Below are 17,516 nucleotides of genomic sequence, written 5' to 3'. Positions count from 1 at the left end.
GTTGTAAGGTGTGAAGTTGAGTAAGACTCAAAGCTTGACCACGGCAGAAGAAAGAGGAAGGACGAAGGTCGTCCCCTATGCTCTTGTCATAGGCTCTATACGGTATGACATGCTGAAATACCGCACCTATTGTGTGCCTTGCCACATATCTAGCAAGAGGGTACAAAGGTGATCTAGGAGTGGATCACCAGATAGCAGTCAAAATTATCCTTGAAGGAATAAGGAAATGTTTCTCGGTTATGGAGGTGATAAAGAGTTCGACATAAAGAGTTACGTCGATGCAAGCTTAACACCTATCCGGATAGCTCTGAGTAGAGATACCGGATACGTATAATGGAGCAACAATTTGGAATAGCTCCAAGTGGAACGCGGTAGCAGCATCTACGATATGACATAAAGTTTTGCGAAGTACATAGGGATCTGAATATGGCAAGACCCATTGACTACAACCTCTCTCACAAGCATAACATGATCAAACCCAGAACTCATTGAGTATTAATCACATAGTGATGTGAACTAGATTAGTGACTCTAGTAAACTCTTTGGATGTTGGCACATGGCGATGTGACCTGTGAGTGTTAATCACATGGTGATGTGAACTAGATTATTGACTCTAGTGCAAGTGGGAGACTGTTGGAAATATGCCCTAGAGGCAATAATAATTTAGTTATTATTATTATTATATTTCATTGTTCATGATAATCGTTTATTATCCATGCTAGAATTGTATTGATAGGAAACTCAGATACATGTGTGGATACATAGACAACACCATGTCCCTAGTAAGCCTCTAGTTGACTAGCTCGTTGATCAATAGATGGTTACGGTTTCCTGACCATGGACATTGGATGTCGTTGATAACGAGATCACATCCTTAGGAGAATGATGTGATGGACAAGACCCGTAGCACAAAGATCGTGTAGTTCATATGCTAAAGCTTTTCTAATGTCAAGTATCATTTCCTTAGACCATGAGATTGTGCAACTCCCGGATACCGTAGGAGTGCTTTGGGTGTGCCAAACATCACAACGTAACTGGGTGGCTATAAAGGTACACTACAGGTATCTCCGAAAGTGTCTGTTGGGTTGGCACGAATCGAGACTGGGATTTGTCACTCCGTGTAAACGGAGAGGTATCTCTGGGCCCACTCGGTAGGACATCATCACAATGTGCACAATGTGATCAAGGAGTTGATCACGGGATGATGTGTTACGGAACGAGTAAAGAGACTTGCCGGTAACAAGATTGAACAAGGTATCGGGATACCGACGATCGAATCTCGGGCAAGTATCATACCGATGGACAAAGGGAATTGTATACGGGATTGATTGAATCCTTGACATCGTGGTTCATCCGATGAGATCATCATGGAACATGTGGGAGCCAACATGGGTATCCAGATCCCGCTGTTGGTTATTGGCCGGAGAGTTGTCTCGGTCATGTCTGCATGGTTCCCGAACCCGTAGGGTCTACACACTTAAGGTTCGGTGACGCTAGGGTTATAGGGAAAGTATGTACGCGGTTACTGAATGTTGTTCGGAGTCCCGGATGAGATCCCGGACATCATGAGGAGTTCTGGAATGGTCCGGAGGTAAATATTTATATATGGGAAGTCCTGTTTTGGTCGCCGGAAAAGTTTCAGGTTTTATCGGTAATGTACCGGGACCACCGGGAGGATCCCGGTGGTCCACCAAGTGGGGCCACAAGCCCCGGAGGGCTGCATGGGCCAAGTGTGGGAGGGGACCAGCCCCAGGTGGGCTGGTGCGCCCCCCCACAAGGGCCCAAGGTGCCCAGGGTTTGGGGAGGGGGCGCCTCCACCTAGCTTGGGGGCAAGTTTCCCCCTCTCCCCCCTTGGCCGCCACCCTAGATGGGTTTGGGGCTGCCGCACCCCTTGGGGTGGAAACCCTAAAGGGGGCACACCCCCCTCCCTCTCCCCTATATATACTTGAGGACTTTGGGGCTGCCAACACATGAGTTTTGACCTCTCCATGGCGCAGCCCTGCCTCTCTCCCTCCTCCTCTCCCGCGGTGCTTGGCGAAGCCCTGCAGGATTGCCATGCTCCTCCACCACCACCACGCCGTCGTGCTGCTGCTGGACGGAGTCTTCCCCAACCTCTCCCTCTCCCCTTGCTGGATCAAGGCATGGGAGACGTCACCGGGCTGCACGTGTGTTGAACGCAGAGGTGCCGTCCGTTCGGCACTAGGATCTCCGGTGATTTGAATCACGACGAGTATGACTCCATCAACCCCGTTCACATGAACGTTTCCGCTTAGCGATCTACAAGGGTATGTAGATGCACTCTCCTTCCCCTCGTTGCTAGATTACTCCATAGATTGATCTTGGTGATGCGTAGAAAATTTTAAATTTCTGCTACGATCCCCAACAAGATGGGTATTCAGCGTCATGAGGTAGAGGCTTCATCATGCTCAGCATTTGACTCATGTTGGTTCTGGCTTCTCAAAGATGCTTTCCAAGGCATTTTGATGTTGTTGACTACTTGGTTCATAGTATTCACCAGGAGTGGGCAGGCCTGTGAGCTCAATGATATCAAGAGCTTTAGCTTCATGATGGACATTGCCTGTCATCCACTCAAGGACCCAAGTCTTCGGATCCCTATTGTAGCCTCGAATATGAAGAGTGGCATAGAATTGAAGCATCAATTCTTCGTTACAGTGCTCCTTGTCAGTGATGAACTGCAACAGACCAGCATCTCTAAAACAGACCAATGCTTCTTCAAGGTAGGGCAGTCCAGCTATAGCTTCAGAGTCGAGGTGCATATGTGGAAATATGTGCCCTTGATTGTATAGGACACAGGAATAGTAGCTGCGCTGCTGATAGCTCCAGAACCGATCTGAGGAAATGCGTGGTCTTGTATAGGGGTTCTTGGAGATGTTGAAGAAGGTATTATGTGCCACGAAGCCATTTGCATTGAAGACCCCAGGTGAAGTGGCAGTGCCTGGGAATCGTGGAAGTCTTGGCTTGGGCTTTTGAACTTGAGGCCTGTGCTCGACGTGGTACTCAAATTGTGGACCAGCAGCAGGCGGAGGAGTCAGAATGGGCCATCAAACCATAACCGGCTGACCACGATCAAATGCCAGCTCCATTGTGCGAGGACTTGGAGGGGGAACAGGGGCATTGGCATTGTCTTCATGGGCTTCATGGGCCACATGTGCTTTAGGTGCTTGGACATCAGGTGTTGTAGCATTGACTTCAGGTGTTGCATTGACTTCTGGTGCCTCATTGGCTTCTGGTGCCTCATTGGCTTCTGCCATGAAAGCGTCATTGGCGTCAGCAGTGATGTTGGTGGCCACCTCAGGGTTGTTATCCTCCACTTCAGAAGCTGGAGGGTCGGTCACGTTCTCCTCGAGAACAACATCTTGGTGAGACGGGGGTGTAGAAACTCTTGGAACTCTTGGGGCTTCTTCTTCATCTTCTTCATTGGATGATGCAGCCGAAATGTCTTCAGCCATTTTGGCTTTGGATTCAGACACGTGCATTGTGGGAGTCACTTGGGGCCTTGGTCCTTTGCGAAGCTTGCGTAATGCGGGCGACGCTTGTGGAGATGGAGTGTGCTGGGCTACAAAGTCATCATCATCTTGCACTAGTGGGGTAGCTTGCTGTTGGGGAGAGCTTGGAGTGTCTTGTCTCTGTGGGTGATTAGCCCATGATGCATCCTGAGCAGTTTGCGTCAGAGGACGACCAATGCTGATGAGTTCGCTATGCGTGAGCACAGGTGATGATACCAATTGGTGCTCAATCTGAGGAAGGACTTCATCATCTTCAACATTGTCATGGTGACCAATGTCTTCAGCAACGGTGGGGTTAACTGCTGGAAGTCTTCAGCTTCAGGAGCTTCTGTGGAAGCAGGCTCATGAACTATCATCCGTCGTTCCTGATGCGAAGATTTAGGACGAGAAACCGAGATGGGCTCGACAACAAGGGGGTCTGTGGGAGCAGCCCGATCTTTCTTGGTTTTGTGCTTCTTCTTGGAGGGAGCGGCATCAGAAGCTTCAGGATTTTTCCTCTTTCTGGCTTCAGCCTCTGCAGCCCTTGTCTTCTTTAGTTCTGAAGCCACTGTGGGGACTTTAGGCTTCGAGCCTGTCATACTGGCAGGGAAGACAATGGGATGTACTTCCTGCCTTGTTGCTTCGGGTTCGGCCACAGCTGGCTTCTTCTTCTTCGGCTTGGCCACCATTCTGGGGTCGATGCCAGGACGCCCAAGATGTAACACCCCGGATATGATTTACCCAATATGTATTCCAACTCTTGCCATTTTCGGCCTTAAGTTATTTTATTTTCTCGGGTTTTTTTTGTCTCCGTGTGTTGTTAACGTTGTCATGCATCTCATATCATGTCATCATGTGCATTGCATTTGCATACGTGTTCATCTCATTCATTCGAGCATTTTCACCGTTGTCCGTTTTGCATTCCGGCGCTTCGTTCTCCTCCGGTGGTCATTTCTACCTTTCTTTCGTGTGTGGGGATTAAACATTTCTGGAATGGACCGAGACTTGCCAAGCGGCCTTGGTTTACTACCGGTAGACCGCCTGTCAAGTTTCGTACCATTTGGACTTCGTTTGATGCTCCAACGGTTAACCGAGGGACCGAAAAGGCCTCGTGTGTGTTGCAGCCCAACAACCCTCCAATTTGGCCCAAAACCCACCAAAACCTTCTCCATCATCTAGAGCGTTCGATCACGATCGCGTGGCCGAAAACCGCACCTCATTTGGACTCTTCTAGCTCCCTCTACCTCTATATAAAGACCCCTCCGCACCTCATTTGGACTCTTCTAGCTCCCTCTACCTCTATATAAAGACCCCTCCTCCAAATTCGCGGATCCCCTCTCCCAAACCCTAGATCCATCTTCGTTCCGCCGCCGTCGGACAAAAACCCCAGCCGACGGACATTGTCCGCCCGATCCGCCGCCGCCCGCAGCCTATCCTAAGGCGACACGTGTCCTCGTCGGGACTCCCATCGCCGCGGCCCGCCGCCGCCCACGCGGGGCCCTCCCGGCCCGCGCGCCTCGCCGCCCGGCTGCTTCTTCCTCCGCCCGACCGGGCCGCTCCTCGCCGCCCTTCGCCCCAGCACCGGCCACTTGCTCTGCCCCGCCGCCTCGACGCCGGCGCGCCGCCGCCCCGCACCGGCGCCGCCCTGCTCCGTGGCACGCCACCACACCGCCGCCTCCTCTCCGTCCTTCTCCGGCCGGCCACCGCAGCCACGAGCTCTGGCCTCCTCTCCTCACTCTGGCGTCCTCGACAAGTCCCCGGCGCAACTCCGGCGAACAGTGATTCCGGTGAGCGCCTCGAAGTTCGTGCAGATCTGGATCCAAAAATCTCGAGGGTTGACTTTTATCCCCGAAACCCTAGTTCATATGCCCTTGTTCATCGCATCATAACTCCGCATCCGTAGCTCTGTTTATGGCATATGGCATATCAAAATGTTCGTCTCAGAGAGTACATCATTTCATCTCATTGCATCATTTTCATTTGAGTTCTTCTTGATGCCCGAAATGCTGTTAGAAGAGTACTATTTGAGATAACTGTCAGATCTGCTGCTCCATTTAGATATTTGTCATTTTTGCCATGATTATTGTGTGCTTGATATGCCCATGAGCTCTACATATGTATTGTTAAGGGTTTTGCCATCTTTCCAGAGGTGCAACCCATGTATTTTTGTGATGTGTGTGGTGACTAGCACAAGCTTGCAAAGTGAGGCATTTGCTAATGCTGATTTCAGGGACTTAGCATTTCCACTAAGTCCTTGACCTGTTTATCTCATATGGCCATATGTTCATGTTGTTTACTAGTGATTCGTGCCTCTTTTGAGGATGATCAGTAAGGATGTTTTATTAATCTTGTAGTGATCTATCCATCCATGTCTTTGTTTGAAATTATGGAGCACCCTAGCTTGAGTCAATCGAGCTCTACTTTTGTCATTGCGTGAATCTCGGCAGATTGTCTACTTGTTAGCAATTTTGCCGAGGATGTTGTAGTTGATCCGTGCATGCTATGGTGTTGTTTCTTGCCATGTCTAGCTTTTATTTTGTGTATTATTGATGGGTGTATGCTTATATTGTCATGACTTGCTCCGTAGTGAGTGCATCGAGCTCGTAAACATGCCTACTTGATATCTGTTTTTAGCATGCTCCAGTTTTCACTAAGTCTGAGAACTGATTATGTTTTGCCATGTTCACATGCTTGCAAATGTATTTTCTGATCCCTTTTGGCTCAAGGTCACTAAGGGACTTTTGTTAAGCTCTTTGAGTAGCTCCATGCCATGCTTTACTTTGCCATGTTAAGGTCCTGTAGCATATAGTTTTCATTCTCCGAAGAGTGCTATCTGATCTGAGATTCCAGACAAGTGTTAATTTCACTGTCTGAAATCTGTTTACCATATGCATTTTTGCCATGCTTGTTTGAACCTGTTAATGGATAATTTGGCCGTAGCTCATTGCTATACTTTTGATAAGATTCTTGAATGCATCCCTGCCATGTATTTTGTTGTCATGTTTGGGTTTATGGCGTTCTTTATATCGTTTTCAAGCGATTTCATCTCATCTTTCCAGTGGCACACTTGGATTTCTATGTTTAGGCCAGGTTCATGCATCCCTTGTCAAATCTTGCATATGCATCCCGCATTGCATCCCGCATAGCATACCATCCTTGCATCATATTGTTCGAGCTTTGCACGTGGTTGATTGTGTTCCGTTTGCTTGTTTGTCTTGTTTGGGTAGAGCCGGGAGACGAGTTCGCTAACGATGAGCCCGTTGAGTTTGCTTTCGAGGAACCAGTCAACTCTGACAACTTTGCAGGCAAGATGATCATACCCTGGAAATCACTACTATCTTTGCTATGCTAGACGCTCGCTCTTTTGCTATGCCAATGCTACGATGCCTACCACTTGCTTTCAAGCCTCCCAAATTGCCATGTCAAACCTCTAACCCACCATGTCCTAGCAAACCGTTGATTGGCTATGTTACCGCTTTGCTCAGCCCCTCTTATAGCGTTGCTAGTTGCAGGTGAAGATTGGAGACCGTTCCTTGTTGGAACATTATTTACTTTTTGGGATATCATTATATTGCCATGTTATCTTAATACATCTATATACTTGGTAAAGGGTGGAAGGCTCGGCCTCTCGCCTAGTGTTTTGTTCCACTCTTGCCACCCTAGTTTCCGTCATATCGGTGTTATGTTCCCAGATTTTTGCGTTCCTTACGCGGTTGGGTTATAATGGGAACCCCTTGATAGTTCGCCTTGATTAAAGCTTTTCCAGCAATGCCCAACCTTGGTTTTACCATTTGCCACCTAGCCTCTTTTTCCCTTGGGTTTCCGGAGCCCGAGGGTCATCTTATTTAAACCCCCCCGGGCTAGTGCTCCTCTGAGTGTTGGTCCAACCTAGAGCCCCTTGCAGCGCCACCTTGGGGAAACTCGAGGGTTGGTTTTAGTTGTACGGATTGCTTATCTGAGTGTGCCCTGAGAACGAGATATGTGCAGCTCCTATCGGGATTTGTCGGCACATTCGGGCGGTGTTGCTGGACTTGTTTTAACCTGTCGAAGTGTCTTGAAGAACCGAGATACCGAGTCTGATCAGAACCTCTCGGGAGGAGGTCTATTCCTTCGTTGACCGTGAGAGCTTGTCATGGGCTAAGTTGGGACTCCCCTGCAGGGTTTTGAACTTTCGAAAGCCGTGCTCGCGGTTATGGGCAGATGGAAATTTGTTAATGTCCGGTTGTAGATAACTTGAACCTTAACTTAATTTAAAATGAATCAACAGTGTGAGTTACCGTGATGGCCTCCTCTTGGCGGAGTCCGGGAAGTGGACACGGTGTTGGAGTAATGTTTGCGCAGGTTGCTCTCTAGTTTCTCGCTCGCGCTTTGCCTCCTCTTCTCGCTCTCTTTTGCGAACAGGATAGCCACCATTCATGCTAGTCGCTTGCTGCAGCTCCACATATATTTACCTTGCCTTACCTATTAAGCTTAAATAGTCTTGATCGCGAGGGTGCGAGATTGCTGAGTCCCTGTGGCTCACAGATTACTATTACACCAGATGCAGGGCCTGATGATTCCGCTCCAGGTGACGCGCTTGAGCTCAAGTGGGAGTTCGACGAGGACTCTCAACGATACTACGTGTCCTTCCCTGATGATCAGTAGTGGTGCCCAGTTGGGGTGATCGGGACCGTGTCGCTTGTTGGGTTATCTTTTATTTTGGTGCCGTAGTCGGGCCATGAGTGTTTGGATGTTGTAATGCTATTTATGTACTTGATTGACGTGGAGAGTGTAAGCCAACTATGTTATCTCCCCTTTTATTACGTATATTCCATGGGATGTTGTGAAGATTGCCTAACTTGCGACATATGCCTTCAATGCGATTATGCCTCTAAGTCGTGCCTCGACACATGGGAGATATAGTCGCATCGAGGGTGTTACAATTTGGTAATCAGAGCCTTCCCCGACCTTAGGAGCCCCATTGCTTGATCGTTTTAGCAGCCGAGTTGTGTCTAGAAAAATGTTTTGAGTCATTTAGGAATTATATATCGGAGAGTTTAGGAATTCTTTTTTACTTCCCAGTCTCCTCATCGCTCTGGTAAGGCATCCTGACATAGAGTTTTGACTCTTCTCTTCTCAAATTTCACAAAAAAAATTTTAGGATCACGCGGGTATCTTGGAATCGTTCCGATGGTTTTGTGACGAGAACATTGTCTTGGTGTCTCCCGTCAGGGGTTTTGTGGAAGTGTCCCGGGGAGTTGAGCTCTGAGGTGTTCTCGTCATAATTTTATCGTTGCAGTTCTGGAATACCTGAGTTCAGTACGCCGACATCGAAAATCTCTTTTATGCAATTCGTTGGTAAGATAACCTCGACGCCACCCAGTACTGGGGCGGGAGTTCGGGAGTATCGGCATAACCTCGACGCCACCCAGTATAATGGATGCTTTTCGAAGGTTGAGGTAGATGGTTTCCGAAGTTTTTCTCGGTTATGTGTTGAAGGATGGATACAGCTGGATGTAGGATTTGCTAGATTTGGGTGAGATATTATGCTTCCCCTGTATCCCCAACACCTAATTGCATAACCGGAAAGGTCTGGGAGTTTCATAGGTGGGAATTCTTGTAGCTCTAGTTCTTCTTCCACGGATATTTGGTTTGAGATTGGGATTTCTTACCGATTATTCGTTCTTGATCCGTACCTTGTTGATTTATTTCTCTACCTGAATTCTAAGTGGCTTCTCAATTTATGGATATGTGACCATTTCAAGAGGAATGCATTCGTTCATTTTGTTCGGATGTGAAGACTATATGTTGCAATTTTCATTCCGTTGGATTCAGCTTCATTTATCTGTCTTTGTGCTAACGGTGGTCAACCTCTTTAGGATGGCTCCCGCTAAGAGCACCAATCAGAATCAGAATCAAGATCCGCCACCACCTCCACCTCCTCCGGAGGCATGGCAAGCTGTGATGGCCGCAACCAATGCAAACACACAGTTGATCATGCAAATTCTTCAAGAGCGCAATCAAGGCAACCAGGGCAACAATCAAAATCACTTTGCTACACTCAACCAGTTCCTTGCTAACGGGCCAAAAACTTTCAGCAATTGTGTTGAGGCAACTGATGCTGACGATTGGCTCATGGATCTGTGCAAGCATTTCGAGTGCAGCAACGTCAGGCCTGAGGACTTCGTCAAGTTCGCTTCCTTCCAACTCAAAGATCAAGCTGCAGAATGGTTTCAGCAGTACAAGGACTCCAGAGGTGGACGTGCTATTACCTGGGATGAATTCCGTCTAGACTTCAAAGCTCATCATATCCCTCAGAGCGTGGTTGAAAGCAAGCGTGAGGAATTCCGCAACCTGAGGCAAGGCTCTTTGTCTGTCTATGACTACAACAAGTTGTTTCAGAAGCTCGCCCGCTTTGCCAAGAAGGACGTACCTGATGAGAAGAGCATGATATACCAGTTCAGGGGTGGTCTCAGAGAAGAAATTCAGCTAGCTCTTGTTCTCTTTGATCCCTTGAGGTACGATGAGTTCTATAACATGGCATTGAAGCAAGAGGCCGCTCAACTGAGGTGTGATGCTTCCAAGAAGCGAGTCAGAGATGCTACTCCTTCTTCCTCTACTCAAGTGGCCAAGCAGCAGAAGTATTGGCTTCCTCCTCCTCCGTACCGTCAGCCGTATCAGCAGAAGAGCAAAGGTGGCAGTGGATCTTCCCACCCACCCAACCCTGGCTTTCAGAACAAGACTTCGTCTCAAGCTCCAAGATCGAGTGCTCCGTATCACCGTCCACTTTCAGAGGTCACGTGCAACAAGTGCCAACAGAAGGGTCACTATGCCAACAAATGCTTCAATCAGAGGCGTCTTCCTCCTCCTCCTCCTGTGAGATCGGCAAGTACAGCTGTGGTCAAGCATAACCCCAAGCACGCCGAGGTCAACTTGATGAATGCAGATCAGGCAGAGGACTCGTCAGATGTCATCATGGGTAACCTTCCTGTTAACGATATTCCTGCAAGAGTTCTTTTTGACACTAGTGCATCGCATTGTTTCATGTCGAGACCTTTTGCATCTAAGCATGATTTTGTTACTCAAGTGTTGTCGAAACCGTTGGCTATTGTCTCTCCGGCCCGTCAAATGACATCTCGTGTATGCGTTCCGGATGTTACAATCACTTTGGGTGACTATAAGTTCTTGTCCTCTCCAAATGTTCTTGGTGACTCGGATATTGATCTTATTCTCGGAATGGATTGGCTTTCTAAGAACAAGGCGCATCTTGATTGTGCAGCCAGGCAGATTCAATTGACTCATTCGTCTGAGGATGTAATTGTCTTTGCCGCTCGGGATAATACCATGCGTCTATTTTCTCTCAATGAGAAGGGTGAACCGGATGCTATCTCGCAAATTCCAGTCGTTTGCGAATATCAAGACGTCTTTCCAGAAGAGCTTCCAGGAAGGCCTCCGCACCGGCCAGTTGAATTCGTTATTGATCTTGAGCCCGGTACGGAACCTGTGTGCAAGCATCCTTACAAGCTCGGACCTGAAGAGTTGAAGGAGCTGACGAAGCAACTCGATATTCAAGAAAGAATGGGTCTCATCCGGCCTAGTTCTTCTCCGTGGGGTTGTGGTGTTCTTTTTGTGAAGAAGAAGGATGGAACGGACCGACTTTGTGTTGATTACCGTCCATTGAACAAGAAGACCATCAAGAACAAATACCCACTTCCCAACATCAATGAGCTGTTCGAACAACTCAAAGGTGCCCAAGTATTCTCCAAGCTTGATCTCCGTATGGGTTATCATTAGATTCGAATCCATGAGCAAGATATTCCCAAGACGGCTTTCAGGACAAGCTATGGTTCATATGAATACACTGACATGTCTTTTGGCCTCGTCAGCGCTGCTCCGACTTTCTCTCGCATGATGAACTTCATCTTCAACGCCTACACCAATGACTTTGTTTTGGTCTATCTCGACGACATTCTGGTTTTCTCGAAGAACAAGGAAGATCATGCCAAGCACTTGCGTTTGGTACTCGATAAGCTGAGGGAACACCAGTTCTACGCCAAGTTCTCCAAGTGTGAATTTTGGCTCGATGAGGTTCTTTATCTTGGTCATATCATCTCTGCCAAGGGCATTGCGGTGAATCCCGAGAAGGTGTCTGCAATTGTGAATTGGGAACCTCCTCAGAACGTGAAGCAACTCCGTAGCTTCCTCGGTCTCGCAAGTTATTGCCGAAGATTCGTTGAAAACTTTTCTAAGATCGTGAAGCCTCTCTCAAATCTTCTCCAGAAGCATGTCAAGTACGTTTGGTCTCCGGAGTGTGACATTGCTTTCAACACTTTGAAAGAGAAATTGATCACTGCTCCAGTTCTGACTCCGCCTGACGAATCCAAGCCGTACGAGGTTTTTTGCGATGCCTCTCTCCAAGGTCTTGGCGCAGTGTTGATGCAAGAGAAGAAAGTTGTTGCTTATACCTCTCGCCAGTTGAAGCCCAATGAGAAGAACTACCCCACTCATAATCTCGAGTTGGCAGCAGTTGTGCATGCTCTTTTGACTTGGAGACATCTCTTATTGGGAAGAAAAGTGGACATCTTCACTGACCACAAGAGTCTCAAGTACATCTTCACTCAGCCTAATCTCAACCTCAGGGAAACTCGATGGGTCGAAATGATTCAAGAGTATAATCCTAGTATCGAGTATACTCCAAGCAAGGCCAATGTGATTGCTGACGCATTGAGCAGAAAGGCTTATTGCAACAGTCTGATTCTCAAGCCTTATCAACCCGAGCTTTGTGAAGCTTTCCGCAAACTTAATATGCAAGTTGTTCCTCAAGGTTTCCTCGCCAACCTTTAAGTCTCTCCTACCTTGGAAGACCAGATTCGCCAAGCCCAGCTTCTTGATGCTATGGTGAAAAAGGTGAAGATTGGGATTGCCAAGAGTCAACCCAAGTAAAAGTGCTACCGCCTTGATGACAAGGATACTCTCTTCTTCGAGGATCGTATTGTTGTGCCCGAAGGTGACCTCCGTAAAGTGATCATGAATGAGGCTCACAATTCTCTCCTCTCCATCCACCCTGGGAGTACGAAGATGTATCAGGACCTCAAGCAGGCTTATTGGTGGACTCGAATGAAGCGCGAGATTGCTCAATTCGTGAATGAATGTGATGTCTGCAGAAGAGTGAAGGCAGAACACCAAAGGCCAGCTGGTCTCCTCCAACCTCTTGCCATTCCAGAATGGAAGTTTGACCACATTGAGATGGACTTCGTGACTGGGTTTCCAAAGTCCAAACGTGGTAATGATGCTATATTCGTTGTCATCGACAAACTCACTAAAGTGGCTCACTTTCTGCCTATCAAAGAGTCAATCACTTCAGCTCAATTGGCGGAACTCTATACCTCTCGAATTGTCTCTCTGCACGGTATTCCACAAGTGATCTCTTCAGACCGTGGCAGCATCTTTACCTCCAAGTTTTGGGATTCTTTTCAGAAGGCCATGGGCACCAACATCCGCTTTAGCACAGCTTTCCATCCTCAAACTAGCGGTCAAGTCGAGCGTGTCAACCAGATTCTTGAAGATATGCTCAGGGCTTGTGTGATCTCCTTCGACATGAAGTGGGAGGATTGTCTTCCTTATGCTGAATTCTCCTATAACAACAGTTTTCAAGCAAGTTTGGGCAAAGCCCCATTTGAAATTCTGTATGGCAGGAAGTGCCGTATCCCTCTCAACTGGTCCGAAACCGGTGAACGTCAGCTTTTGGGTAATGACTTAATCACAGAGACAGAGGAAATGTGCAAAGTCATTCGAGATAACCTCAAAGCAGCCCAATCCCACCAGAAGAGCTACTATGATAGTAAGCACCGTGATTTGGCTTTCAAGATTGGAGATCATGTTTACCTCCGCGTCTCTCCTATGAAAGGTACTCGTCGCTTCAGTATCAAAGGGAATCTTGCCCCTAGATACGTGGGACCTTTCAAGATTGTCAGCAAGAGAGGCGACCTCGCCTATCAACTCGAGCTTCCTTCAAACTTTGCAAATGTTCATGATGTGTTCCATGTCTCTCAGCTCCGAAAGTGCTTCAAGACTCCTGACTACACCGTGAACTTCGAGGACATTGAGCTCCAAGAAGATCTATCTTACCGTGAGCACCCCATTGCTATTCTTGAAGAGACAGAACGCAAGACTCGCAACAAGTCAATCAAATTCCTCAAAGTCAAGTGGTCACACCATTCCGACCGTGAAGCTACCTAGGAACACGAGGATCACCTCCGTTCTGAGTACTCGGCGTTCTTTCAGTCCTAGATCTCAGGACGAGATCCTTTCGTAGTGGTGGAGTGTTGTAACACCCCGGATATGATTTCCCCAATATGTATTCCAACTCTTGCTGTTTCCGGCCTTAAGTTATTTTATTTTCTCGGGTTCGGGTTTTTTGTCTCCGTGTGTTGTTATCGTTGTCATGCATCTCATATCATGTCAACATGTGCATTGCATTTGCATACGTGTTCATCTCATGCATTCGAGCATTTTCCTCGTTGTCCGTTTTGCATTCCGGTGCTTCGTTCTCCTCCGGTGGTCATTTCTACCTTTCTTTCGTGTGTGGGGATTAAACATTTCCGGAATGGACCGAGACTTGCCAAGCGGCCTTGGTTTACTACCCGTAGACCGCCTATCAAGTTTTGTACCATTTGGACTTCGTTTGATGCTCCAATGGTTAACCGAGGGACCGAAAAGGCCTCGTGTGTGTTGCAGCCCAACACCCCTCCAATTTGGCCCAAAACCCACCAAAACCTTCTCCATCATCTAGAGCGTTCGATCACGATCGCGTGGCCGAAAACCGCACCTCATTTGGACTCTTCTAGCTCCCTCTACCTCTATATAAAGACCCCTTCTCCAAATTCGCGGATCCCCTCTCCCAAACCCTAGATCCATCTTCGTTCCGCCGCCGCCGGACAAAAACCCCAGCCGACGGACATTGTCCGCCCGATCTGCCGCCGCCCGCAGCCTATCCTAAGGCGACACGTGCCCTCGCCGGGACTCCCATCGCCGCGGCCCGCCGCAGCCCGCGCGGGGCCCTCCCGGCCCGCGCGCCTCGCCGCCCGGCTGCTTCTTCCTCCGCCCGACCGGGCCGCTCCTCGCCGCCCTTCGCCCCGGCACCGGCCACCTGCTCCGCCCCGCCACCTCGACGCCGGCGCGCCGCCGCCCCGCACCGGCGCCGCCCTGCTCCGTGGCACGCCACCACGCCGCCGCCTCCTCTTCGTCCTTCTCCGGCCGGCCACCGCAGCCACGAGCTCCGGCCTCCTCTCCTCACTCCAGCGTCCTCGGCAAGTCCCCGGCGCAACTCCGGCAAATAGTGATTCCGGCGAGTGCCTCGAAGTCCGTGCAGATCTGGATCCAAAAATCTCGAGGGTTGACTTTTATCCCCGAAACACTAGTTCATATGACCTTGTTCATCGCATCGTAACTCCGCATCCGTAGCTCCATTTTTGGCATATAACATATCAAAATGTTCGTCTCAGAGAGTACATCATTTCATCTAATTGCATCATTTTCATTTGAGTTCATTTTGATGCCCGAAATGCTGTTAGAAGAGTGCTATTTGAGATAACTGTCAGATCTGCTGCTCCATTTAGATATTTGTCATTTTTGCCATGACTATTGTGTGCATGATATGCCCATGAGCTCTACATATGTTTTGTTAAGGGTTTTGCCATCTTTCCAGAGGTGCAACCCATTTATTTTTGTGATGTGTGTGGTGACTAGCACAAGCTTGCAAAGTGAGGCATTTGCTAATGCTGATTTCAGGGACTTAGCATTTCCACTAAGTCCTTGACCTGTTTATCTCATATGGCCATATGTTCATGTTGTTTCCAAGTGATCCTTGCCTCTTTTGAGGATGATCAGTAAGGATGTTTTGTTAATATTGTAGTGCTGTATCCATCCATGTCTTTGTTTGCAATTATGGAGCACCCTAGCTTGAGTCAATCGAGCTCTACTTTTGTCATTTCATGAATCTGGGCAGATTGTCTACTTGTTAGCAATTTTGCCGAGGATGTTGTAGTTGATCCGTGCATGCTATGGTGTTGTTTCTTGCCATGTCTAGCTTGTATTTTGTGTATTCTTGATGGGTGTATGCTTATATTGTCATGACTTGCTCTGTAGTGAGTGCATCGAGCTCGTAAACATGCCTAGTTGATATCTGTTTTCAGCATGCTCCAGTTTTCACTAAGTCTGAGAACTGATTATGTTTTTGCCATGTTCACATGCTTGCAAATGTATTTTCTGATCCCTTTTGGCTCAAGGTCACTAAGGGTCTTTTGTTAATCTCTTTGAGTATCTCCATTCCATGCTTTACTTTGCCATGTTCAGGTCCTGTAGCATATAGTTTTCATGCTCCGAAGAGTGCTATCTGATCTGAGATTCCAGACAAGTGTTAATTTCACTAAGTATGAAATCTGTTTACCATATGCATTTTTTGCCATGCTTGTTTGAACCTGTTAATGGATGATTTGGCTGTAGCTCGGTGCTAGACTTTTGATAAGCTTCTTCAATGCATCCCTGCCATGTATTTTGTTGTCATGTTTGGGTGCTGTAGCATGTTCATCTCATTGCATTTAGATGGCTACTTGCTGTAAATCACAAAACGTGGTCATATTTGAATCGCTTGCCATTTCCAAACCGTAACTCCGTTTCCGGCATTCTTTATATCGTTTTCAAGCGATTTCATCTCATATTTCCAGTGGCACACTTGGATTTCCATGTTTAGGCTAGGTTCATCCATCCCTTGTCAAATCTTGCATATGCATCCCGCATCGCATCCCGCATAGCATACCATCCTTGCATCATATTGTTCGAGCTTTGCACGTGGTTGATTGTGTTCCGTTTGCTTGTTTGTCTTGTTTGGGTAGAGCCGGGAGACGAGTTCGCTAATGAGGAGCCCGTTGAGTTTGCTTTCGAGGAACCAGTCAACTCTGACAACTTTGCAGGCAAGATGATCATACCCTGGAAATCACTACTATCTTTGCTATGCTAGATGCTCGCTCTTTTGCTATGCCAATGCTACGATGCCTACCACTTGCTTTCAAGCCTCCCAAATTGCCATGTCAAACCTCTAACCCACCATGTCCTAGCAAACCGTTGATTGGCTACGTTACCGCTTTGCTCAGCCCCTCTTATAGCGTTGCTAGTTGCAGGTGAAGATTGGAGACCGTTCCTTGTTGGAACATTATTTACTTTTTGGGATATCATTATATTGCCATGTTATCTTAATACATCTATATACTTGGTAAAGGGTGGAAGGCTCGGCCTCTCGCCTAGTGTTTTGTTCCACTCTTGCCGCCCTAGTTTCCGTCATATCGTTGTTATGTTCCTGGATTTTTGCGTTCCTTACGCGGTTGGGTTATAATGGGAACCCCTTGATAGTTCGCCTTGATTAAAGCTTTTCCAGCAATGCCCAACCTTGGTTTTACCATTTGCCACCTAGCCTCTTTTTCTCTTGGGTTTCCGGAGCCCGAGGGTCATCTTATTTAACCCCCCCCCCAGGCCAGTGCTCCTCTGAGTGTTGGTCCAACCTAGAGCCCCTTGCAGCGCCACCTTGGGGAAACTCGAGAGTTGGTTTTAGTTGTACGGATTGCTTATCTGAGTGTGCCCTGAGAACGAGATATGTGCAGCTCCTATCGGGATTTGTCGGCACATTCGGGCGGTGTTGCTGGACTTGTTTTAACCTGTTGAAGTGTCTTGAAGAACCCAGATACCGAGTCTGATCGGAACGTCTCGGGAGGAGGTCTATTCCTTCGTTGACCGTGAGAGCTTGTCATGGGCTAAGTTGGGACTCCCCTGCAGGGTTTTGAACTTTCGAAAGCCATGCCCGCGGTTATGGGCAGATGGAAATTTGTTAATGTCCGGTTGTAGATAACTTGAACCTTAACTTAATTTAAAATGAATCAACAGTGTGAGTTACCGTGATGGCCTCCTCTCGGCGGAGTCCGGGAAGTGGACACGGTGTTGGAGTAATGTTTGCGCAGGTTGCTCTCTAGTTTCTCGCTC

This window comes from Triticum urartu, chromosome 3 (assembly GCF_003073215.2).
Source record: "Triticum urartu cultivar G1812 chromosome 3, Tu2.1, whole genome shotgun sequence".
Taxonomy (NCBI): Eukaryota; Viridiplantae; Streptophyta; class Magnoliopsida; order Poales; family Poaceae; genus Triticum; species Triticum urartu.
Note: the sequence above shows the minus strand (reverse complement) of the source record.